At 44.3% G+C, this 26,236-nt stretch overlaps 1 protein-coding gene and 1 pseudogene across 1 annotated transcript in view; one reads left to right on the top strand and one right to left on the bottom strand.

Moving 5' to 3' along the window:
- The window catches only part of PAPPA (pappalysin 1), a 709,179-nt gene that overhangs the window by 82,434 nt on the left and 600,509 nt on the right, over window positions 1-26,236 (bottom strand). The window lies entirely within an intron of this gene.
- LOC146868615 (large ribosomal subunit protein uL24-like) lies at window positions 10,605-14,102 on the top strand (annotated as a pseudogene).

Here is a 26,236-nt window from a genome sequence, read left to right as displayed (position 1 = left end):
GCAGCAGTAACCCTTTAATTACAAGAGAGAGACTGTTCACTATCGCCTTAGCTAGAACTACAATCTGAATTTGAAAGTGAGAGTGGTCTGTAAGGTTTGGTCAAGTAAGGATCCTTTCCAGGTTTTAGCAGTGTGATCCTACTGGCCTCAATGGTCGTCTTCGGTAGCTCTTGCAATGCCAGGTTTTCATTATGGAACTCCAGTTGTTGACGCACCAGTAATCCCGCATACGTTTTATAAAATTCTGCAGTTAGGCCATTAGCACTTGGGGCCTTTCTGTTGGCAACACTATTGATGGTTATTTTAATATCCTCAACTACAGTGGTTCATTTAGAGGTGTCCTGCCCTGTCTTTTCAGCAAGGCCATCGTTATATCATTCCATTCAGAGTGTTCTCTAACTGTTATCATATGAACAGAGTATAGTTCTTTAGAATGTGTTGTGAGGTCGCCCTGCTGATTTCCCACACTAGCTATTACATTACTCTTGGAACAGTCTCTAAGCAACCACTCAAGTGTTTAGGGTGCTGTCCTTCTCCACTTTTGTCTAGCCTGTGCCTTTTTACAAAGGTACCACACTTCTCTCCTCTGTATCTCTAAATGAAAACATGGTTAAGTTAAATGTGGATCTTAATGGAGGATCACCATTTCTGTCAGCCTCCCTTCTAGGTCACTAAGTTGTTTCTCCAGTTTAAATAATTGGGTCCTTAATGCTTTTAATATATTTGCTTGTTTAGATAGATACAACCCTCTTTTCACTGCCTTAAAACTTCCCATAATGTAGTGTGCATTTCCACTGTGTCACAGTTTAGTGCCAAATACTCCTTTATGGCTTGGACGACTTCAGTTCTGAAGGCTGCATCCCTCAAGGCTTGCAATGTGAATGGCCATGGTTTTGTCCAGTCCTCCAGGAAAAGTCACTGCATCAGAACTCAGTAATGGTCTGACAAAGTATGAGGGAGATACACCTGCTCCTGTACCGACCCCATATTCATAAGTAGGTTGAAGTCTCCACCCCAGATCAAAACTCTGTCCTGGTAGGGATGGCACAAGCCAATGATCTTATTAAATGTGTCTTGTATTGTGGTTTGGGGACCGCATTTTTCTTATGATAATTGTGTGATCATACATGACTCCCATCATTGCAACATACCAAACCTCAGGGTGTCTTATTGCTGTTTCATGTTTATAGACCACCGATTTACACATCCTGCGATGACCTCTGCTTGCCACATGGGCATCTCTTATTTCTTCATATTTCAATTCATGTTGGAGAGCCGCCTTGGCATCCATAAAATTCTGCGACTTCCCATCCAGCATATAATATAGGTGTGCCAGGTACAACATGGCATATGGTATGTTTAATCCATGGAGTTTCTTCTGTACCAGCAGGAAGGATAATCTGGCGTCTTGTACTTGTGCTGTCAAATACAGGTAAAAGAACAATCTAGAGAATACATGAGTTACATCACTTTGTTCATGGGCTAGTCCAGGGACTGTGCCCCTGTCGAAGTAATTTATGATGTGAGCTATGATCGGGCGCAATATGCACCAGGAACTGGCTTGAATGCGAGGGATCTGTGAGCTCTTTCAACAAGAAAGTCTGGGGAAACAAAGTCTCTCTGCCACATATAGTCTCTAGCAGGGTTTCAATAAAAGCCATAATTTGCCAGTGTTTGTCGACTCTACTACTCTTACCATGCATACATTGTTGCACATGGAGTGTGACTCAATGTCTTCTACTCATTTCTGTGTGATTTTTGCATTTCAGATATATTTGTTGTCAAGTTGGCTGTTGTGCCCATCATATCTGATATGCGCTGCTCTGCTTGATCCACCCTTGTGACTAGCATATCCAGCATTTTGCTCACTAGATCCATGCTAAAGATCAGACTATTAATTTTGTCATCAATTGAGCAAAGTGGGCGACACCTACTTTGCAAAATACTTCTGGCATCTGCTTCCTGTTTCCTTTCTGTGTCATCACAGCTTCTCGTCACTTCTTTTTAAGCAAGCCGGCTAGATACCAAGCCTCTCTGTAAGCCATTCTCTAGTCTGTAGCTTCTCCACTGCCAACTCCGAAGAGCCCTCTCACAGTTTGTTAGGTTCCCTTACAGTAGAAATAAGCCAGTCCCATTAGTTTATGGCACCCTCATGGCCTTAAGAGTTTTAAGCTACTTCCGTGAAGCCCGCATGGCTTACCCATTCTTAGCGGCACTCTGGTATGTTATGGGCAGGTGCACGGGGTTGTAAGCCCCCCCCCCCCGTCGGTTGCCTCCTGGAGGATTTGCTCACCTGATCACAACAGCCCTACCCGCGGCCAGTAACTCAGTTTCCAGGTTTGTCTCCACCACCTGGCCCACTACTCTCCCATAAGTTGTCTGCCCTCCATCAGCTCCCTACATTCCTCTGCATTGCAGTGTCCAGCTGGGAAAGCCTTGGTCCTCATCAGAGGCCCCCAAAATAGAATTTGCAGGAAGCACGATCAAATATCCAGGCAGTGTTTTGTTTCCTTGCTCAAGATTGCTTTATTTTACCTGTAAAGCCCTCCAGCTTCTTGTAGATTTTGTTAAATATTTACAAGTGCCACCTGAGCTTTTTTTAAGGTGTGGCCATCTTGTAGTGCCGTTGGTTCTGCCCCCAAATTGATTCTGTATAATGATATAATTGGTAAAATGGTTATAAACCAAACAAGATCATAAGGTGTACTGCTTTTTGTATTTCTTCTGTTGTAGGATTACATATATGTATGAAGGACTTTAGATTTGTGTTTAATGTTTTTAATAGGCAAAAATATTATTAGTATGAATGTAATACATTATATATTTTATACATAAAAGGACACTGTCTTTTGCTTTTGTTTTAAACAGTTTTCACGGCATTAAAATAATTGTTCTTGGCACATGCATCTGTTATTCTTGGATGTAACCTTGGGGAGCTCTTTATTGTTGTTTATACAAAGTGACACTGTTCCCTTGATTTAGATGAGTTGGTCTCTTTTTCTGTGTGACCAATCTGTGATCCTTGTCATGATGGGGCAGGGTTGACAAACATGGGGTTTTGGATAAGCCTGGGTAGTGAACTTCGCTCCATTTGTGTAGTTTGTCGCACTCCGCGTAGCTTGCAGAGTTCTGAAAAACTCATGTAGCGGAGTTTTTTCCTCCCTCGTGCTCGCCAATGGTAAGTTGGTGAGCGTGAGTGAGGAAAATCCAATGCTTGACCACTTCCCAGCAAGATTTCTCAATGCTGGCGGTCGCGCATGGTCACTACCGTTTGCCTTGAGAAACCTTCCATTCATGTTGATGAAGCTGCCGCTCAAGTAGATCTTCTACTCGAGTGGCAGAAAGAAGCAGCACCCTCTTGCACTGTGCAAGATGCCATTCGTACTGATTTTAAAGCATGGGACAAACACCCGGTGCTAAACAGCAGTGCAAATGGTGCAAGGTTACCCACATGGAACGCCCTGTAGCCTGGCAGACTTTTTTTGTCACGTGGCGGATTTAACTCCGCCCAGGCTTACTTTTGGGGGCAATACAGGCGGTATGAAAATGCTTCTCTTTTTAAAACATATGAATTTAAAATAAAATACTTTTCATGCAGTTTCTGGTCCACAAACCAAATATGCATATTTTTGAAGTCACTCTTCAAAATTCTGAAGGAGTTTGCCACCCCCCACGCCGAACAGCACATTCTCCCCCTCACGCAAGAATGGGTTGATACAATGCCCTTCTTTGATGAAAAGGTCAATGTCATATATAGCTCTTTCACTCAAGATAACCATACGAACACATCTTCACCCAGCCGGAAATGCCAATTTCTTTGTGGCAGGGTTTAAAAAAATGTATTCTAGGCCCAGATTTTGCTTCAGGATTGCGCCACTTTTTTGGCACAACCTCGACTCCAAATCTCATTTGTTAAGTATCATAATGCACTTAAATGTACTCATGATGCATCTGATAAACATATGTGTGAGATCTTAGTATCTGATGTCACTTCTTATGATGTCACTTCCAGTTAGGTCACTTCCTATGATGCCACATGGAATGTCACACGTCGTGACGTCATGTGCTTTGATGGCACATGTCATGATGTCACTTGCATACTGCCTAACTTGGTCAGTCCCCCCATTTCTTTTTTTAGAACTTGTGCCCTGTGACAGGGTGTGACTATGCCCCATGGTTGCTGTAGTATCTCAATTCCTCAGGTGCATCTTCTCCTTAGCTGCTCAGCCAAGTTAAATATGATGTCTGCGTGGAATGTTGGAATGCTTGATGACAGAGAGACTGGAATGTTGGTGTGCCTGCTTGTGTGGTGAGACTGGCAGTTGGAGAGAGTGGGCTGAGCGGCAGAGATGCTGCTCCTGGTGGGTCCTGTAACATACTTCTACTAAACCAACCAATAAACCTACTACTTCTGTTATACCTCCTGGCTACCTCTGGTCATCATTGAATCCAACATCTTTAACATTGCAACAATGGCGACGATCTGGAAGAAACCCTGCGTGCTTTGGCCACAAGACTACAGCAAGACTACAGCAAGTGAGGAAACTTACACATTTTACAGAACTTTATTTTACAAGAAACTACTCAAAGCTTAGCAACTTTAAAAAGAAAGGAAAAGAACGCCCCCAAGGTCCCACCAGTGTCCTTCACCATCTGGACAGCCTACCCAGGGCGCTTCACATTCCTCATACTTATGGATTTATACTTCAAAAGAAATTAGATACAGCGTTGATTAATATTTGTTTAAGACTGGCTTACTTTCAGAATCCTGCTTACCGAACCGTGAACTTTAAAAAAAAAAGAAAGAAAATGTTCCACGATTTTTAAACTACTGGCTTCAGCAGTGCCTAGCTACGTGTCAAACATTTTGAGAAACTTGATGTTATTTATCTGATGTCAGAAGACACCGTTTATTTTGCTCTAGCAAGGCTGCGGATATCACCATGGACATTAGTGGGGCATTAGATAATTATTTTACGGTGTTGGAGACAGGCGCTCTTTAACTGACTGACGCGATGGGCTACTGGACAAGTGTTACGTGACCAAGTATGGTGCTCTACCTATGTCTGGGGTGAGTTGTTGTCCGTGTTGACTTTCAAACTTTGAGCCTGGTCAAGGGTGGACTGTTTAGCAGTGCGCGTTGATGTTCACGATTTGAAAATGTGGCGCGTGGTTTCCTCAGCGCGTCCGAACTCACCTGTGTTCTCCGTGAGGCGAGTCTGCTTCCATGCCTGTCAGAGCTGTTCCTTGACGCCTGTGTGCACAGACGTACTGTGAGCCATCCGGCTTGGCGTCATCAAGCGTGCCGCCATATTGAGTTTCCACAAGAGCCACCTAAGCCATGCTGTTTCCCGGTGTTCATTCAGTGTTGCTCTTTCTGCCAGTAAAGTTTTGTTTTCAAAATACACCAGGACATCGGATTCTGCTGTTTCTTCAAATGCCTGCCTGTTCAGATGCTCGGTGATAATCGAGTAGTGTAGCTTGATGAACTGACGCATTCAAAAAAAAAAAAAAAAAAACTATCTTGCAACGAATGAAGAGAAGAATACTTAAAAAAGGATCTACGGTGACAACGTTATTTATTTTAGTTTATTGTGTTATAATGGACATCGTATGCTATATTACAATGTTAGTGACATCTTACAGTTGTGTGTTGCTCACCCTTCATAATTTTTACATGATTATTACTGTTGATATTTACGTTTTTCCTTATTTGTTTTTACTGACTTAGATACTTTCAGGGTATTAGGCATTTTCTTCAGGGTATTTGATATTGGGAGCTGGTCTCCTTACTCTAGTTACATTCTTCAGTGGGGGTAGTGCGCACACCCTTCACACTGATTTGACCCTACACAGTGTTACGCTTGCATTACCCTCTACATTGTTATCTTTCAGTGATTACTTGCGCAGTGGGCTGTGTACCCATCTTTTGTTAAAAGGCGCAGTGGGCAGTGTACCCACATTTTTCTTTAGAAACTAGTAACGGGCAGTGTACCCACCTTTAGTTTTAATGCGCGATGGGCTGTGTACCCATCTTTTGTTTTAATGCGCAATGGGCAGTGTACCCATCTTAAGTTTAAGGCGCAATGGGCAGTGTACCCATCTTTTGTTTTAATGCGCAATGGGCAGTGTACCCATACTTTATTTAAAAATGTGTAATGGGCAGTGTTCCCATCTTTAGTTACAATGCGAAATGGACAGTGTATCCATACTTTATTTTGAGATCCATAAGGGGCAGTGTACCCATCTTTAGTTTTTACGCACAAGGGCGCTGCACCATACGCAGTGAAACCTATATGTTCAATATTTTGTGACGCTTTTTCTATCGCCTTGCACCTTTCTCTTACATCAATTTTTCTGCTTTCTCTTACTTCTATATCACACTTTTAATTCCTTTATTTTCTATTTCTCTTCTCTCTTTACTTTTATGATGCTATAATCGAGTGTTTAACGCGCAGGTTTTACATGCAACGTTTTACATGCAATGCTTGAATTATTTCTATTAATTGTTTTCCCAAGGGAAGGGGATGTGCTATATCTTGAAGCTTTTCACACTGTTTCACCCTCCTTTCATTCTAGTCACTTTCTACTACTTATTCACATCTTTCTAACCTGTCACTAGACTTTCATTCTTCCTCTAATGTTTATTGTGCGCAACGATGCAAGTACCATCATTCATACTTTCATGCTGCAAGGTTGCAAATTATTGTTGTTTATTCTTCTCCAAAGAAAGGGGATGTGTAGTATCTCAATTCCTCAGGTGCATCTTCTCCTTAGCTGCTCAGCCAAGTTAAATATGATGTCTGCGTGGAATGTTGGAATGCTTGATGACAGAGAGACTGGAATGTTGGTGTGCCTGCTTGTGTGGTGAGACTGGCAGTTGGAGAGAGTGGGCTGAGCGGCAGAGATGCTGCTCCTGGTGGGTCCTGTAACATACTTCTACTAAACCAACCAATAAACCTGCTACTTCTGTTATACCTCCTGGCTACCTCTGGTCATCATTGAATCCAACATCTTTAACATTGCAACAGTTGCACACACCCCAATGCCAAAATGATGCCCGATATTCCCTGTGCCACTGTACGAAGAAGGTACAGACCATGGCCATGAATACAAGTGTGTTCTATGACTTTGAAAGTAACAAGAACAAGCTGTGCCTTGTATAAGCACACACTGGGCATAGACACAGATAATATATGGTCCATGTCCTTGTATTCAGTGACCTATGTGAATTAGATACAAGGCTCACCTGCACACCATGTCCATTGTGCCCTATACTACTGTAAGTTGCAAGCGTGTGCTATGTTAAAAGGCGGCATTCCGAGTGTGCTGCATAGTGTGCATGGCGACAGGCCTCCCTGACAGCCCTATTCCCGCCTAAAGCACTGACGGCTGTGGTGAGAGATGTCATTAATAACGAGGTCGAGCACAGTTGTGTGTGGGGTGGGTTATATAAATTCGTAGCTTCCACTGCGCACGTGAATCCTCTTTCTTACAGGCAGCATCGAGTTTGCACGAGATGTTACACAAATCCGTGTTATCCCTTCGTGCCGCGGTGACGCACAGCTCGTGCTCTCACGTGCTCCAAGGCCACAACAGGGGTTTTTTCTATTTTATCTTACACCTCTCTTATGTCAAAGAGGGAAACGCTGCGGTCAAACCCTGGAAACGTGATAGGAAATATTTATTTTCCTTAGAATATAAAGAACAATGTGTGACCTGTGCTGCAGCACAAGGCTGTGCTTCATTCTCAGAGCTCTTCCAGGGCACAGATTACTCAATTGGTGATTATGGCAGCGCAGCTTATCAACTAAAATACAGAAATATGTTGGAGGGCAAACCATGCAATATTAAATATTATTACACCACATGTTAAATTAATATTCTAATTAAATTTAAAAAAACAATAAAATCAAGATATGCTGATATAAAGTGACGTAGTCCATTCCATTTTATTTATTAATGATTTATAACTCATCATACACATCTTTATAAACTGCAGGTATGATAACACATAGTCCATTTTATCCCAAAACAGACTCTTCAAGCTTGTAATGTTTTTTTGGGAAGTTTAACTTGAGTGTTGCTTAAACTGTATTTCTTTCCATTATTGCACAGACGGGTTTCTTCTGGTAATCCTGCCTGTGTTGAGCTATTTCCAGTAATTTTTTTTTTTATTTGAAGCACATTGTTCTAGATGTGGTGGCTGCGCGATTCTGTAGCAGACGCATTAACTACAGGGCCAAATTCACTCTCAGGATCAGGGATCAGAAAGGCATTTTATTTTCTGCTAGATTTTTTTCCATTACTCACTAAGGACTATTTCTGATATTGTTTGCAAAGTGTATTTCCAAAACTACCACGGTTGTTTGAATTCTGATTTTGTACTTATTATGTGCTGACCCTCAGAACTATTCCTACTTTTATATGTGTTTTTTGACCCTCAGTGAAAGAACCAAGCCCAGAGAAAGAGAGAGATAGAGAGAGTCATGTGTATGTTCTCACGTATGTAGTGTGTGTGCATGGGGGAACAACCTTTACAACGCAACTTTTACAACGCACTACACTTACAACACATTTTTTACAACGCACAATCCATTACAACGCATGACACTACAACGCATTTTTAAAAACTACCTTTACAACGCATTCCATTACAACGCATACTACCATTACAACGCATACCATTACAACGCATAATATAGTAATTTTTACCCCTATACTATCCAACACTTACCCTACTGTTGCACCCCCTGGAGTTAGAATAGTAATTTTTACCCCTATACTATCCAACACTTACCCTACTGTTGCACCCCCTGGAGTTAGAATAGTAATTTTTACCCCTATACTATCCAACACTTTCCCTACTGTTGCACCCCCTGGAGTTAGAATAGTAATTTTTACCCCTATAGTATCCAACACTTACCCTACTGTTGCACCCCCTGGAGTTAGAATAGTAATTTTTACCCCTATACTATCCAACACTTACCCTACTGTTGCACCCCCTGGAGTTAGAATAGTAATTTTTACCCCTATACTATCCAACACTTACCCTACTGTTGCACCCCCTGGAGCTAGAATAGTAATTTTTACCCCTATACTATCCAACACTTACCCTACTGTTGCACCCCCTGGAGTTAGAATAGTAATTTTTACCCCTATAATATCCAACACTTTCCCTACTGTTGCACCCCCTGGAGTTAGAATAGTAATTTTTACCCCTATACTATCCAACACTTTCCCTACTGTTGCACCCCCTGGAGTTAGAATAGTAATTTTTACCCCTATAGTATCCAACACTTACCCTACTGTTGCACCCCCTGGAGTTAGAATAGTAATTTTTACCCCTATACTATCCAACACTTACCCTACTGTTGCACCCCCTGGAGTTAGAATAGTAATTTTTACCCCTATACTATCCAACACTTACCCTACTGTTGCACCCCCTGGAGTTAGAATAGTAATTTTTACCCCTATACTATCCAACACTTACCCTACTGTTGCACCCCCTGGAGCTAGAATAGTAATTTTTACCCCTATACTATCCAACACTTACCCTACTGTTGCACCCCCTGGAGTTAGAATAGTAATTTTTACCCCTATACTATCCAACACTTTCCCTACTGTTGCACCCCCTGGAGTTAGAATAGTAATTTTTACCCCTATACTATCCAACATTTACCCTACTGTTGCACCCCCTGGAGTTAGAATAGTAATTTTTAACCCTATACTATCCAACACTTACCCTACTGTTGCACCCCCTGGAGTTAGAATAGTAATTTTTACCCCTATAGTATCCAACCCTTACCCTACTTTTGCACCCCCTGGAGTTAGAATAGTAATTTTTACCCCTATACTATCCAACACTTACCCTACTGTTGCACCCCCTGGAGTTAGAATAGTAATTTTTACCCCTATACTATCCAACACTTACCCTACTGTTGCACCCCCTGGAGTTAGAATAGTAATTTTTACCCCTATACTATCCAACACTTACCCTACTGTTGCACCCCCTGGAGCTAGAATAGTAATTTTTACCCCTATACTATCCAACACTTACCCTACTGTTGCACCCCCTGGAGTTAGAATAGTAATTTTTACCCCTATACTATCCAACACTTTCCCTACTGTTGCACCCCCTGGAGTTAGAATAGTAATTTTTACCCCTATACTATCCAACATTTACCCTACTGTTGCACCCCCTGGAGTTAGAATAGTAATTTTTAACCCTATACTATCCAACACTTACCCTACTGTTGCACCCCCTGGAGTTAGAATAGTAATTTTTACCCCTATACGATCTAATACTTACGTTAAATGCAATTTAATATTATGCGTTGTAATGGTATGCGTTGTAAAGGTAGTATGCGTTGTAATGGAAATGCGTTGTAAAGGTAGTTTTTAAAAATGCGTTGTAGTGTCCTGCGTTGTAATGTCATGCGTTGTAATGGATTGTGCGTTGTAAAAAATGCGTTGTAAGTGCATGCGTTGTAAAAGTGTGCGTTGTAACGACATACATCCATGTGCATGTGTTTGTGTGCATGTGGAGAAGTTATAATAGGTACATTTTCCGGCGGCCATTGTCGGCTGTGCAGCTGACCATCATGAAGTTCAGTTCCTTTGTAAACTCTGACCACAAGAGACACTTCAAAGCGCCGTCCCATGTGCGCAGGAAGATAATGTCCTCTCCTCTGTCCAAGGAGTTGAGGCAAAAGTATGATGTCCGTTCCATGACAATCCGCAAGGATGATGATGTCCAGGTCGTACAAAGGTCAGCAGATTGGCAAAGTAATTCAGGTTTACAGAAAAAAGTATGTCATTTACATTGAGCGCGTACAGCGTGAAGTACGAGTTACTTACCTTCGGTGACGATGTATCTGGTAGAGACGTTGTCTAGCCGCAGATTCCTTAACTTAGAATATCCCCAGGCGTCAGACTGGATCCGGAAAAACTTTGCAGCAGCAGCTCTGCGCGCCGGGGGACAGCCCCACATACCCCGTCCTGACGTCGTCCACGGACGTGACGTCAGCGAGGTCATATAAGTCCCTCCCGGCGCGCTGACGTCAGTCTGCTTTCCCCTCCCTGCCTCCTCTAATGCTTCCTCCCTCTCGGGAGTCCTGATGGCTAGAGTCATGGGCAGGAACGTATTTGCCTTCACTAGTGCGGCCCTAAGATCCTTAAATACAATGTGTGTTTTAGCACGGGCTACTTCTGCACTGTGGGGCTCTGCAGAGTCTTTGCTTTCGGCCACTTCTGAAGGTGCTCGGGTTGATCTCCTTCGCCTCCTCCGGGATGACCGCGACCTTGCCGAATTCACAATCCGCTCAGCTTTAGATACTGCGGATTCTTTGGGACGTGCTATGGCGTGCTCTGTTTCCTTAAGGCGTCACGCTTGGTTATGCGACAGTGTCTTCCCCGAAAATATCCGGGAGCGACTGGTTGACTTACCCTTTAATGGGGTTTTGCTGTTTGATGCTCACGCCGAGTTGGCGGTTCATCGGCTCCTTGCAGGCTTTCGTCCCCCCGCTTAGGTCGTCTTAGACCTTTCTTCCTTGGTGATACTTTTTCATGTCACATCCTTTAGCTGCACCCTGTGTTTTACATGGGCGGTGAGCCTTATGTCTTCTTTTCCTGTGGTCAAGGGTAATTACCCTTTTATTGACATCCCTTGGATGCGTTTTGCTTTGGGCTGCCAGTTGGTCCGTATTCCACAGATTACTGTGTCTGGTCCTCTGACTGTGGTATTGAGCCAGTGGCTCAGCTCGGTAATGTCATACGGCTCGGAACTCATGTTCACGGGTTCGGTTCATTACTGCGCTCTTTTGGCTAGGCTTATTACCCATAAGAGGTGTTCCCCGTTGTTTGGGGTATGTATACTCCATGTGGGGTACTGGTATGCTATTATATAGCCTTGCTTATCCCACCTGGGCCTGGAGATCCTGCGTGCTCCATGCGTCGATTGGTGATCCGTTATACGGCATTCTCTGTTTTTCCCTGGTGCCATATTCTTGCGCCATGGTTATCCTGCCTGTTGCCCATTCCACCTTCTTGGAAAGTTTCTTGCTCTCCTCTTCAAAGACGGCTCCTACCTTAGTGTACTAGGTATGCTCCAGTATGGACATGTTCATGCTCCTGGCTTGTTCTGTCTCTACACATTAATACATTTATACATTTATGTACACGTGCAGGTTGCTTTGGTATTCCTCTTCCTACATCGCCACCTCTTTTCAGGGTTGCAATGTGTGGGGGAGCTTTTCTGACTTGTTGCAAGTTGCCCATAGGGTCCTCCTTGCTTCAGCTTACTGGGGTGATTTCCCCTTTAAGGCTCCTTCCTTTTGTTAAAGCTACACCTGTGGGACAGCTCTTATGATGGCCGTGGTCCTTGACTACTGCCTGCAAGTCTATAGTGTGGGTTGTCTATATTGTGGGTTGTTTCTCGCTTTGGCTTCATACTACCCGGTCGGGCACTCTTAAGCTTTTTGTGCAAGCCACTTTAAGGTCTCTGTGGCCTTTTGCCTGCTGCGTGTTTCTACCTGCTTCAGCGGGTTTAACATTAATGCAATTTGCCCCTATTTCCCCTTTCAGGGATAGGGTGTGCACTTGGCGTGTTTCTTGTCCCGCTGTCTGTTCCAATCACATTGCTCAGGTTCTAGCTCTTGCTTTTGAGATTTTGGCACCTGCTCCTTCAGCCTTCCTTCTATGGGCTGGTCTGTTAGGCTCTGGTTGCATCTCTCTGGTTCTTTTGAACTGAAGTTGGTGTTCTGATTGTGCGCCATTAAGCAGACAGTGTTCTTTCTTTCTGTCTCTCTTTCTTTGCTCTGGTATATGGCTCAAGCCAAGCTACCTGCCCCCCTTTTTTATGTGGGTACGGTGTAGCGCCATTCAGCATTTTTAGGATATCTACCATGCCATTATTTCTGCTCTTCGGAGCTGCTTGGGTTGCTGTCGGGCTGTTCCGCCACAGCCTCCCCCTTTATCCGTCACTCTGTTGCCAGATTGGATGCTTGGCGCAGTCTGTTAATCTGCCGCAGACCCACCTCCCCTTTGGGGTATGGCTGTGGTATCTATTCTAAGTTAAGGAATCTGCGGCGAGATGTCTCTATCAGATGTACGAGTTACTTACCTTCGGTAACGATGTATCTGGTAGAGACGTTGCCTAGCCGTAGATTCCTTAAATGCCCACCCAGCCTCCCCGTTCTGCGAGGGCCTTGCCAAGTGGGGTTCTCCGCTGGTCCCCCTGTTATGGGTGGCATTGGTTTTTTCTCTCATAGGTGCTTACATTGTTGCGTCCCTTTGAGACTTGCCATAATTCCATTGACTCCCTCTCAAGGGTTTCTGTCACAATTCTACCGTTGCCTCCCTCTCGGAGGTTTCTTATCTGTAGAATGAGGCCATTTCGATTGTCCTTCACCAGGAGATTCCTCTTCCTTTTCTTCTCCTCCTGCTGTCTTGCGCTTTCTCTGTTGGCTCAGGGTTCTGGACTGCTCTACGGTAGTCTTCTTTGGGACTCTGTTCGCCTCTGTTTAAGCCCTCCGTTACCACAGGGGCAGTGCTAGACTTTTCATTCCTGCGGTGGACTGTTGTTCTCTCTGTGCTCCGTTCTTGCTGGACGGCACGGTTCTGCAAGGTACTGACAGTCTATTTTTGTCTGATATTCTGCATGGTACTAACAGTCCATTTCTGTCTGTTGAGATGTTCTTCCCTTCTTACACTAGGGAAGGGTCTTTGCTTAGCTTGCAAGGTTCTTTCTCACAGCTCTTTCACCTGATGTAGGTAGTGTGTAATTCTGCCCTTTACGATGGTGTCTGCACCATCCTCCTTATTTATTCACGGATTTTCAACCATCGCACACTGTTCCCATACTTTCATAGTTTTTTTATTGGTGGCTCCGCGTTGTGTCGCGGAAAAGTTTCTCCAAAGAAAACTGACATCAGCGCGCCGGGAGGGATTTATATGACCTCGCTGACGTCATGGTGGTGATCACCAGACTGAAGTTGGACATGGATCGCAAAAGGATCTTGCAACGCAAATCCAAGTCTCGCCAAGTTGGCAAGGAGGGCGGCAAATATAAGGAGGAAACCATTGAAAAAATGCAAGAGTAAAATCGTCTGCGGTATAGAATCAATAAAAAATAGGTAAATTGAAATAGATGGTACAGTGATTAATGTTCATTCTTTTTTCAATTCTTTACTCTCTCTCGCTTTCAATTCCTTCCCTCTGTTTCCCATTTTCCTCTCATTCCTTTCTTGTGATCATCTTTTTAGGTAAAATGTGCTGACAAGGATGCTGGCATTTGGACTATACAAAATACATACAGAAACAGTACAATTAGCAAATAGCCTTAGAGGCTGATTTAGAATGTTGTTGATTGAATTTCCATTTACCAGTGTGGTGGATTTAAGTTCTCTGCTGCTGTGATGGTGGAAGCCCACTACATTTAGAGGTACCTCTCAAGACAACAAATTCTTCTCCAGCAGCAAGTGGGTGTCTCCTCTGCTGGAGGACCCACTTTGGGGCAGTGAGACCTCTGGTGGAAATTCTACCATCTGTTGTGTTGAATAATAGATTGGAAACAAACAGATTGAAGCGATGCTTCCTGATTCGACCAGAGCACATGTTATCACCTCTCATCACGCCATCTCACATCTTGTCATGTCTCATCACATCTCATCTATGGACAATCGCATGCTACTGAATCCATTTTATCTAGCGATCTAAAGGTGAATAGACCTACAATAACGTTTAAAATATATAAAAAAAGACACCGAAATCATAAATCCAGATTACCATCTCAGAAAAGACAGGAGATTTAAAAGCCGGAGTTTAAAGATCCAGAGCTCTGAACCTAAGAACCAGCTGTCACAGAAAAAGGTCCCTTCCAAAGATCACAAAAGTGGATCTGAAGTTCTAAAATGTTATAAAGATAAACAGGTGGAAATCAAAGTGGTGTCTCTGTTAATTTCATATTGCTATTGTGATTGGGGCACTACCCGGGATCGCCCCACAGATGGAGAAGCATCTAGCCTGCAGATGTGCGCTGCATCTCTATCCCGGGATCCACTGGCCCCACAGGGCAGCATAGCCACGCATGGGAAGAATGAGCAAGTGAGGAGAACGAGAAACGAACCATGAAGGAAGCAGAACGAAAGGCCGTGCTTGTGGCTGAAAGAGGCTTGAGGTGGGAGGGAAACGGTGGTGGGTGGTCAGGATACCTGCGCGAGTTGGGACACAACACCAGCAGCTGCCTCTCTGTGCCTCAGTGCTTGCACTGGGCAGAGGAAGCATTGATTTGCACATTTGTCTATCAAGCATCAAAGGGTCGAGAGCTAAAAACATGCTAATGGTTTCTGCAGAAGCTTCAAGCTGTCCATGACTGTGATATACTGGGATCTGTGGAATGGTAAAAACGGTGGGCGGCCCACCCTGTCGCTGAGGGGAGGGGGGGCACACAGCAAAGACTTTCACACTGTGGTCTTCATTGACTCCAGAAGTGAGGCCCATCTTGCACTTCCATTCCCCTCCACATTGCATGGTCAATATGTTTTTTATTGTAGCGAGGCTGCTCAGAGGTGGAAAAATAAGACCAATGATGGGACCTATTTTTAGTTCAATTTAAGATGTTTTAAAGTGAATAGTTGGAAAGGGGAATACTTCTAAAACCATCATTTCAAAGACCTGGAATAAAAACTTGTAATGAGGCAATAGAAAAATATATTAATTGCAAGCCAAAAGGCTTTTGCAGGAATGTCGGCTACGGGGTCATACAAAGAATTCCAAATTAGGCTCATGTATAGTTTGAGGCGAACTCTCTGCAGGATGAGCCACGGCTCTAATCAATGATTTTGCCGAATCTTGCACACCAGAATTTGAGGCGGTATCCTGGTGCCAATCTGTTTTTAGGGCTATCTGGGATAAACGAGAACTACTACTGGATTCACAAACATCCACATAGTAGGTAAAACTGTTGGAAATGCACGTATTCTAATACAGCTCACTAGCTTCTGTACGAAGGAGCGGTTTTCTGTGAAAAGATCCGGTTTTTTATTGGTAAATGAAAGTTTAAAGTATTTTTGTTTTTTTCAATTAATTTTCCTCATCTACTCTGAGTATTCAAATAGAAGTGATGAACTATTCAGTATTTTATTTCCTCTTTTCTGCTGCCCACTGATCATAATGAACATGTCACTTGTTTAAGACTGTTGTTTTTGCAATTATAATCGGGGTGATTTTAATTACCCAGAGAATAAATATTTGTTTATTATTACTAAAGTCTTTGGCACCTTAATTCGAGCTGTCATTCGGTATTGCATTCCTTCCAACAAAAGGGTAAATATTGTCTCAGAACCTGTGACAGAGATACATGTCCTAGAAGAGGATGAGGATGTAACTGGGAGCTGGTCCTATAGCTAAGAGTCCTGTTTGGTCCAGCGAAAAGCATCAACCACGCTGGACACAGTACTGTAAATCCATACTCATGATGGGAAATGTGAAGGTACCAGTACCAGCATGCTTAGTATTGTTGCTGCAAAATAAGAACTAGCTGCGTGTCACCCTAATGTCTTGACAGTTATGTCTGTCAGGCTCAGCAGAACCACACCTGGCTGCAAACCCTCGAGTTTGAAGAGAGTGGCCTGCCCAGGTCTTCACGGTCTTGGTCTGCCAGAGGTTTTGGTGATCCCTTCCTGTAGCCACAACGCTACTCACATTAGCAAGTGCTTAAGCAGATAGTTCCTTCCAGAAAAAGTCCCTGACTGGAGATAAAAAAGACAACTTGGAAAAAACTTCCAGAATCTGTTACCGCAGGCGAAGGCAGCCTGGCATACAGGCAGAAGCAGAAACAGAAGCAGGATGAATTTAGCAGAATAACAGGATAGGAATCAGTACCAGGAAAGCAACAGGAAGCATAGAACCCTTGACAGGACTGAAGAAGCGTTGCAACGCAAGGGCAAGGCAGTTCTGATCTCCTTTTATACACAAAACCGAGGAAATTACATCAGGGGAAAAGGAAACCATGACTGGTTGGGAAAAGACTATAGGGGAGCTAAGGATGACCGCCAGATTGGATAGGGCGAGTATACTTTCTTCCCAAGAAATTCTGGGAGGAAGAAACACCAAAACTATGGCGGTATGCAAGGTACCTCCTTGCAGCAAACCCCCCACGATCAGTATGGAGGCGCTGAGGAAAACAGCGGCGGGCCGGGCGCTGTGAGGTAAGCAGACAAGACGAGATCGGCAGCCCGCCAGAGCTCTCTGCATCCTTACCACAGGAGAAGCACTGCTTGTTGTGCCCACCCGAGTCTGTGTATAAAACCTGTGTCAGGCACAACCATGGCGCTACAGTGTCATGCTAATATTAGTTGTGATGAAAGTCATCAGACAGCATGGAAAAGGTGTGCCAGACTGGGCCACTCGCTCTGAGGACCTGGGAATCTGTGACATCACCGGGGAAGCGCCACGATTTTTCTGATATTCACCAATAGAGGATTAGGGTCCACTGGAAAGAAAGGGGAAGGGGACCAAGCTATACTTCAACCCATGGTCATAGCCATCTTCTGTACTTTATAAGCAGCTGTAGAGAGAGTGGAAGGCTGATAGCATCTGATTCTGTTTCAGGGCCACAGACCTTTGTACTGATGCGGCTTGACAGGCACGGCCCGTGCAGGTAAGAGCAGTGGGGCCGGGGTGGATCTGGGGGGATTTCTGCAGTTGAGGGAAAACTAAATAAAGAATTAATTTTCCCTAGCCGTCGTCTGTCGAAATCCCCTCCCCCCCACCCGGCCCTACCGCTCTTACCTGCATGGGCCATGGCTGCGCCTGAAGGGGACCATATGGTGTGTTGGCTGTGTGCTCCTTGTAGCATCTTACAAGTTTATGACTGGGAGACCTTCTGCCTCCAAACTATGTAATGTCAGTAGTTATCAAACGAGGGGCTTGGTAAACTCCACTTGCACATTGACAGTGGCGAGCACGCCTTAGAAAACACACAAAGATTTTCTTCTCACTCTGTTACAGTATCTCGCTTTCAGATCCTTTGCCTCCTTTGTTGTTCGAGTCCAGAGCCCCAGGACCACTCTTGACCTTCTCCCCAACAAGGTCATTCTGAGATAGCTTCTGTCACGCTCATGCTGTTGGGATGTCTTCAAACTATTGGCCAAGTTACCAGCTGAGCCTGACCCCTTTATGTTGGCTAACCACTTTTCAGTGTTACGAACAACTGTTTGCTATTTTTTTGCACAGTTAAGCCCTCATTACGGGAATCTATACCAGGAGCTTCATTTAAAACCTTTCTTCAATATGATCAAAACAGAGGCTTCATTACAGTTGAGCAGCAATTGTCCACGTATAGGCAATTGTAATTTCTAAGTATAGCTTCAGTGGGTAACACAGCTGATGATATGATAGGGCAATAATTTGTCCAGATCATTCCTTCTACTACATATTTACTTCATGCTAGCCGTTCATTTGATTAGTACTGCGACTTGACCATTAGGTCAACTTAGTATCACTTCAGCTTGGCATTATTCCTAGTATTACTTCAACCTGAATATTATTTCGGCTGAGTGTTAGTTACTTCAACCTATTACTTCATCTCAGTATCCCTTCAAGTAGACATTATTCCGAGGATTACTTCAATATGTTGACTATTACTTCGACCTAACTATTACTTCAACTCACTTTTACTCCAGCCTGACATTATTCTGAGTATTACTCCAACCTGAATTTTATTTCGACTGAGTATTACTTCAGCCTCATCATTAATTCGACTAAATATCATTTTGACCTGACTCTTACTCTGAGTATTTTTTCATACTGATCTTTATTTCAACTGAGTATTACTTTCACTTGATAACCTTAAAATTATTTCAACCAACCCATCATTATGGAAAAATATTCCTTCAACATGACTTCACCAACTAAATATGCTATCCACCTTGAGATTAAATTAATTACAATAACAATAGGCTGCTTTTATACAGTAATTTATACCATATTTTTTTATGTTTGTAAGCACTGTAAATTGTAAGTGTTACTATTAACCAATGTATTGGTAACTCAACCTAAAATCTTCAATAAGAAGAATGGTTGACTTGGCCTAGTCATGAAGCGCATTGGTTGGAAATTACTTTAGCCGTTAGCGGCGGAGGCTTATCTCATTGAGCGAAAGTGCCTAATTAGTGATGATGACACTAACCTGAGCTGGTGCCCTGCATGCTATAGTACATTATCAAAGTTCAGAATGAAAATAAAACCTCACACACGAGGAATCCTTTTGTGATATTTATCATATCAGGATTCAAACTTTTTTTTTAAAATCTCTTTATTGGATTTATGCAAAACTGAAGTACAATAACAAACATCTGAGGATTAAAACGTAACTTGCTTTCGGACCTTTACTGCTGAAAAAATCAGTGAAGCCGGGTCTGGAGGTTCGGTGGGCTACTGCATCAACTCCATAAACATTTGTTTGACCTGATAGCCACAGCCTCACATGCCAGCGGGTTATCTCAGACTTTTATCCTTCCAAGGTCATTAAAATGAGTACCATTGAGTTAGGTAACAACAACCACGTGCTATTCAGTGCCAATAGGACATAAGGAGTGCATGTATGCTTTACCAATAAATGTGTTATGCGAAGGTAATGACCCATATTGCTGGTCGCAAATAGAATATTGGCTTGAAGCATGTATGATCAATAAAGGCAGAAGAGCCTAAGAGAGTTATGCATAAGCATGATCTTAGAGTGCGTAGGCATGTACCACCTTTGTGTAATGAACGCCATTGCTACCATATGGACACTGTCGTAGGCTTTACACGTATATCAATAATAATTTCTTTAGGGTAGTTCAGCATTGCTAGAAATGGCCTAGGCCCACTTCCCAAAGCACTTCATTTACAACTGGATGAACATGGTTTTAATAGGGCAAAAAATAAAGCTAAAAAGCAGCAACGAGTCTCGTGATTGCATCAGGACACCCATTTGAAACGGACCCTACTTCACAGTTTGTTGATGGGCCCCACTGCTGGCTGAACTGCAATTAAGAAGTCTAAACCACATTACTGATAACTCCCTCCCTTCCCTTCGCAGCAGCCAGAAAGCTGCCAAAATATCTGGGTGGGAAACTATCACAGCGCACAGTAGTAGAACTTCCTTGTACCAAGGTAATTCCCCATTTGTCAGGTACCGTCCTGTATTCAACATGGAATACCACATTATTCACTCACCTTGAAAATACCTCTACTAGGCATGGGTAGGGAAACTGACCATGTTTTACAGTGCATACCTTACACCAAGCAGTAAGGAAACGTATGTGAATCACATAAATGTCTTAATTCATGCACCAATATAGTAACTTATGCTACTATTTTCTCTGCGATCCATTGAGAGCTCTCCAAAAGTTCTAGAGTTTGACAGAATTTCTTTTCTGTAAGGCAGTCCTCACATGGCAGAGAAAACCATGTAGCATTCATGACGGATATCAATATTAGGCAGCGCGCGCTAGAAGCCTTTCTTGCTTCTAGATTAGGTGTTTCTGCTACTAAACCTCAGGAGCGCTGAGAGAGGCTCAGACTTTCTTTGGGGCCGCTTCCAATAAAGCTGAGTTCCAGCACCCCACTCCAATTGGGGGGAGCAAGAAAAAATGGACTTTAGGCGGCTGCTATTTTTCCGCGGTCCCTCTACAAACCATCTGAAACCCCCGTGTCGGGATTCTGGAAGGGAATCCCCCTGCGGTGCTCAACCCCATTGCTGTGGGGCACCGTGGGGATCCTGTGAATGTAGGAAATGGGTCATAGGAAAATGACTCACTCTTTTCCTGTGTTTTGGCAGCTGCATACAAAGTGGCGACTGTATCATGGCTGTCATCGTCCAGGTTCAATCCGCAAACACAAGCTTTGGCTACTGCTTGACTGATGCACTTTTATATGCTAAACATTGAAATAGGTGGGGTTAAGGCTATGTGCCTGATGTACTAAGCCACTTAGCGGTCACAAGACCTGCGATTCACTGATAACAGGGTTTGTGGCCACAATATAGCCTTTCACTATGTACTACACCCATTTTGTGATTCAGGAAATGGTTACCGAATTGCAAAATGGTTTTAGAAATGGATAAAGAATTGCAATTTAGAGGGTATGGATTTAGGTAGTCTCTTCCAAATTGTTTGTCGTTGACAGCGGCTGCAGGATTGGTCAACTCCTTCAAGATGGCGAAGAGTTCTTTGCTGTGGTTTGCGCTGACTTCGATCCAGTCTGCTCGGGTGTTCTTCTTTGTTTCTTTCAGGAAGCGGTGGTACTGGTTGAGAGTGGTCCTGTAGGCGGTGTGGTCTTCTGCGTTGTAGCTGATATGCCACTTCCTTTTGAGATGTCAGCAGTTGCATTTGGTGGAGTGCAGTCCCTCGGTGAACCAGCATGTTCTTTTGCTTTTTGTTCTGGGCCTTGCTTGTCTTGGCTGGTGCGATGGCGTTGGAGCACTTTGTGACCCAATTGGTAAAGTTCTTTGCTGCTTGTTCGTGGTCTTGGGTAGAGTCGAGGAGGTGGGAGCGGAGTGTGTCATTCCACTGGTCTTCTGATACCTTTTTTTCTAGTTTCTATGCATGGATCTGAGGGGCCTGGTGCCGGGGTAGTTGGGTCCTGCTATGGTGAAGTGTACACTGTGGTGGTCTTGTGGCGAGTGGTGTGGTGTGCATGTATCTGACTCTGTTGCTGGAGGTGAAGATGGGGTTAAGCGTGTGTCCTGCAATCTTGGCCGGGTCGGTGACAAGCTGCTTCTTAACGATGTTTGCTCATGCTTTCCAGGAGCATGGTGGGGTCGGCATAGCTGAAGTCATCAGAATGGAAGTCGAGGTCTCCTGGGAAGATGTAGTGCTCTGAGTCGATTGCGAGTGGGGCAATGATTTCCCGGGTGGTGTTGCATGGCCGTGGTGGTCTGTAGACGAGGGTATTTCTGATGGTGCCTTTCCGGTCTGTGTGGAGTAGAAAGTTGAGGTGATCCATTACCGGTGTTGGGTCATCGGGGTATGTTGTGCTGCAAATGGTGTCTCTGTAGATGATGGCGATTCCAACTCCATGCTTGTTGGTTTGCTCCTGGTGTGCTATCTTGCAACCTTAAGGGATGGCCGTAGCGATGTCTGGTGCGACCTGGGGTGAAGACAGGTTTCTGTGAGGTAGTTGGTGTACAGGGTGAGGGAGGAGATCGTGTCATAGATCTCCTTTACCCTTACGTGCACTGAGTAGGAAGCACTGGAGAGTCGTCGTGGTGGCTCTCAGTCGATGTAGCGGTGACGTTGGTTGCTTCCATGCTGAAGGTGCGGCATTAATGTCAGCAGAAGAATGGTCCTTTGGTGGTCCATGTGGATGTGCGGCAGTAGAGAATGCTGGTGCGCCCAGGGCTCGGAGATCTGTGGCAGTGTATCTTCGTGGGGTGAAAGAGCTAGGGGTCCTAACCTTGCTCACGGTCCAGTCACGGACGGGCACAGGCCGGCTTGCTTTTGACTTTGTTATCACCCAGCTCATTTGAGCTCATTTCATAATTTCTAGTTAAAAGGCTGAGCCAGCTTGTGACCGAAAGGATACACACAAATTCGTCAACACAGAATTATATTGGCAGCTTAGATTGGGCTTTGCTTGATGTCCAGAGAATTTTCTAGAAACCAGACCTGTACATCAATAGAAAATGCGATATGAATGTCAATTTATCAAAACACCTTTGACACTCAGTGACATCACAGGCTTGACTTCTACTGACACATTTAGCCATTTAACAGATTTCACTTTGCCTCTGAGGGAAAAGGGCAAGGGCATAGATTGGGACTTACAGAAATAAAACTCTGTTTACCTTCTTTTCCTGTTGCTGCCTTAATGACACTTGTGCCAGTAATGTGCTTTTCCAGAGGAACCTAGGCGCAAGTTAGAGGAGGCAACAACAACTGCTGAACACCTCTAATTGTCAACCTATTAAGTCCTTCTATAAATGCTTTGATGAGTGCCACGCTGGATAGTGAAGAGTGTCCCCTGTTTTGTAAATATGCTGCCACTACATTTATTGTAAACAAATGGATGTGTAACATAGTTCCGAGCGTTGCAAATGCAGCAGATCGCATACAATCTCCTGCACTGTTCGCTTTGGAGGGTCAATGGGTTTGGATAGGCAGTAGTGGACACATATTTTCCACTTCCCTGCATAGCATGCTCTAGTGGTGAGATGACGAGCCTCCTTGGGATGCACATACATTGAGAAGGCAAATTGAGAGAACCAAACTCTAAGACCTCAGAAGCCAGATCATCCGGTTGAGCTGCTTGGGTTTGGGTGAAAAGGTCCAGCCTGCTGGGATGAGTCTCGTGAGGAACTACAGACAGCACAAGGTGGGCTGTGAACCATAGCTGCCTGGCCCACGTAGGAGCCACTAGGACGAGGGTGAGGTACATATCCAGAAGTTTCCGAATCACATATGGAAGGAGTGGGAGAGGCGGAAAAGCGTAGGCAAATATCCTTGAACAATTCCTACATAAAGCATTGCCCATCGACTGTTTATGGAAACCTGGAGGTGAAGCTTTGGCATTTGGCATTTTCTGTGGTTGTGAACAGATATATGTTGAGATACTCCCAACATTGGAAGTAGGGGAACAGGACTTTGTGTTGCAGTTCCCACTTGTAGACTTGTTGCTGTATCCTGCTGAGCAGCTCTGCAGCATCAATGTGAACTCCTGGAAGGTACTCCTCTAGCAGGTGTAATCTATAGTGGATCGCCCAATGACAAATGTTCTGCGCTAACGCCAAGCAGTAGGGAGAAGGTTGGGAAAGTGCGTGCCTCACAGTTTCTGCAGGCAGTACATGGCAGTCTTGCTGTCTGTTTTGATAAATACTGTCTTCTGAAATACAAAAGAAGGATTTCCGAGCCAATTGAACTGCCAGCAATTCCAGGTAGTTGATGTTGAAGGACAGCTGAAGGAGTATTCACAGATACTGAATAGTCATGGGCTGTACATTTGCCTCCCCTCCTGGGGGAGAGGCATCTGTGGTAATTGTCACTTGGGGAGCCAGGTCTAAAAAGGGCCTGACCCGCAACAAATTGTTGCTGTTCCACCACTGCAGAGAGCGATGGGTGCTGCCCCAAATCAAAACTCGGTCTCCCCAAAGACCCTCCACTTATGATCAGTGTGCCACTAGGCACTTTTGAAGCAGAAACATGTGTAATCAGGAATGAGGAACATTGACTATGCAGCAGGCCATCATGCCTAGTAGGAGCATCACTGTGCTGACTGTTAGCTAACGATTTGGCTGAAAAGAGGCAGCAGTAACTGAAAGGCTTGGACACTTGTGGGACTGGACACTTGTGGGACTGGGATAAGCTTTCCCAGTGACTGAATTGAGTATTGCCCCTATGAAGTGTTGTACCTGTGAGGGTTGAAGGGGGATTATTCCCACATTGATAGTGATACCCAGATCATGTTGGAGATCTAATGTGATCTGTATGAGAGCCAGACACTGAGGCTTGCTTGCACTCTTTATCATCCACTTGGCCAGATATGAGAGACCGTGGATGCCACTCCTCCTTCGATGAGTGACTTCCACTGCAAGGCATTTGGTGAATACTCTTGGGGCAGCAGGGATGCCGAAAGGCAGAACTTTGAATTGAAAGTGCTGTCCTCATACCATGCACCTGAGATAGCAGTGATGTGCACGATGGATTGGGGTAAGGAAATAGGCGTCCTTCAGCTCGACAGCACTCATGAAGTCACCTTGTTGCAGTAGTGGAATGACATCCTGGAGCGTAACAATGTGGAAATGCTCCGACAGGATGCACTTGTTAAAAGGCCAGAAATCTAGAATGGGCCGAAGACACCCGTCTTTTTGGGGTATTAGAAATTACACAGAGTAGGCCCCTTTACCATGCTGATGTGGCACTGGTTCTATAGCTCCCTTGAGTACATGTACTTCCTCTTAGAGGAGCCTTCGGTGTTATAGTGAAAGAGAATGTGTGCATGGGGGATGTTTGGTGGTGGGGCAGTAAGCTTCAGGCAATAACCTTGCTCTACAAGGGACAGGACCCCTTTGTCTGTGGTGATGTTTCGCCATTGTGGAAGGAACCCCTGCAGATGTTCCCCAATCAGTACAGTGTGGTCGGAGGGAGAGCAAACCACTGTTTAGGGGATGCAGCTCACTTAGTCTACTATTAGCATTGTTTTCCCTGAGGGTAGCCCTGGAATATTCTCAGGAGTCTTGTGATTGTTGTTGCCTCTGGTATGAGGACGAGGCATCTGTGCAGGTATTCTTGGCGCTGCCATGAAATTTAAAGCGACAAGTTGCACGGGACGATGGAGACTAGAGAACCCTCATTGCTTTAGCTGTGTCCATATCTATTTTTATTTTTTCCAGCATCTGATCAACTTGAGGCCCAAAAAAGGTGTTCCCCATCAAATGCTATGTTGATCAGTTGCTACTGGAGCTCTGGCTTAATGGCAGAGATACCGAGCCCAGCATGCCTGCGGATCAACACACTGGAATTTATGCCCATGGCAGCGGTGTCGTACATATCAAGAACACAACTGATGGTCGTGTTAGAGAGTGTTTGACCTTCAACTACAATCACCTGTGCCCTCTGTTTATATTGGTCTGGGAGATGTTGGATTTGATTCCCATTGGTCCCATTCAGCCGGGTTATATCTTGCCAGCAACTCTACGGAGTAGGCCATATGCCAGTGAGTTGCCAATTTTTAGGTAACCTGTATTCCTGCCAAATCAATCTTTTTGATGTCTTTTTCATGCAGCAGGGTATCACCAGTTCCCTGAACATTTGTTAATTTACGAGAGGCATGCACCACCAAAGAGTTTGACAGCAGCTGACTTCTGGCCGGGTCTGGAAGCTCAGTGGAATAATGCGTCCATTGCAGGGGTCTGTGTTCGACCTCTTGGTCACAGGTTAAAATCCCGGTGGGTCCACTCAGCCTTTCATCCATCTGAGGTCGTTAAAATGAGTACCATTGAGTGTGGTAACAATGAACATCTGTTATTCAGCGCCAAGAGACCTCTGGGTGAACGTGCGCTTTACAAATACACATGTTATGTTATAATGTATAGAAGGTCAGAGAGCAGGGCTTGTACTTTTTATCAACCCTTTGGGTGAGAACTCTGGCTGAGTTGGATCTTTAAATACCACTTGCTTTGGTTTAAGAATTCCCTTAAGCATAGATAAAAAATGGGTGACACGCTGAATGTTGGAAAGTGTTTTTACTGAGA

The sequence above is a fragment of the Triturus cristatus genome, chromosome 1_2, assembly GCF_964204655.1.
Source record: "Triturus cristatus chromosome 1_2, aTriCri1.1, whole genome shotgun sequence".
NCBI lineage: Eukaryota > Metazoa > Chordata > Amphibia > Caudata > Salamandridae > Triturus > Triturus cristatus.
Note: the sequence above shows the minus strand (reverse complement) of the source record. Positions and strands in the feature narration are given on the sequence as shown.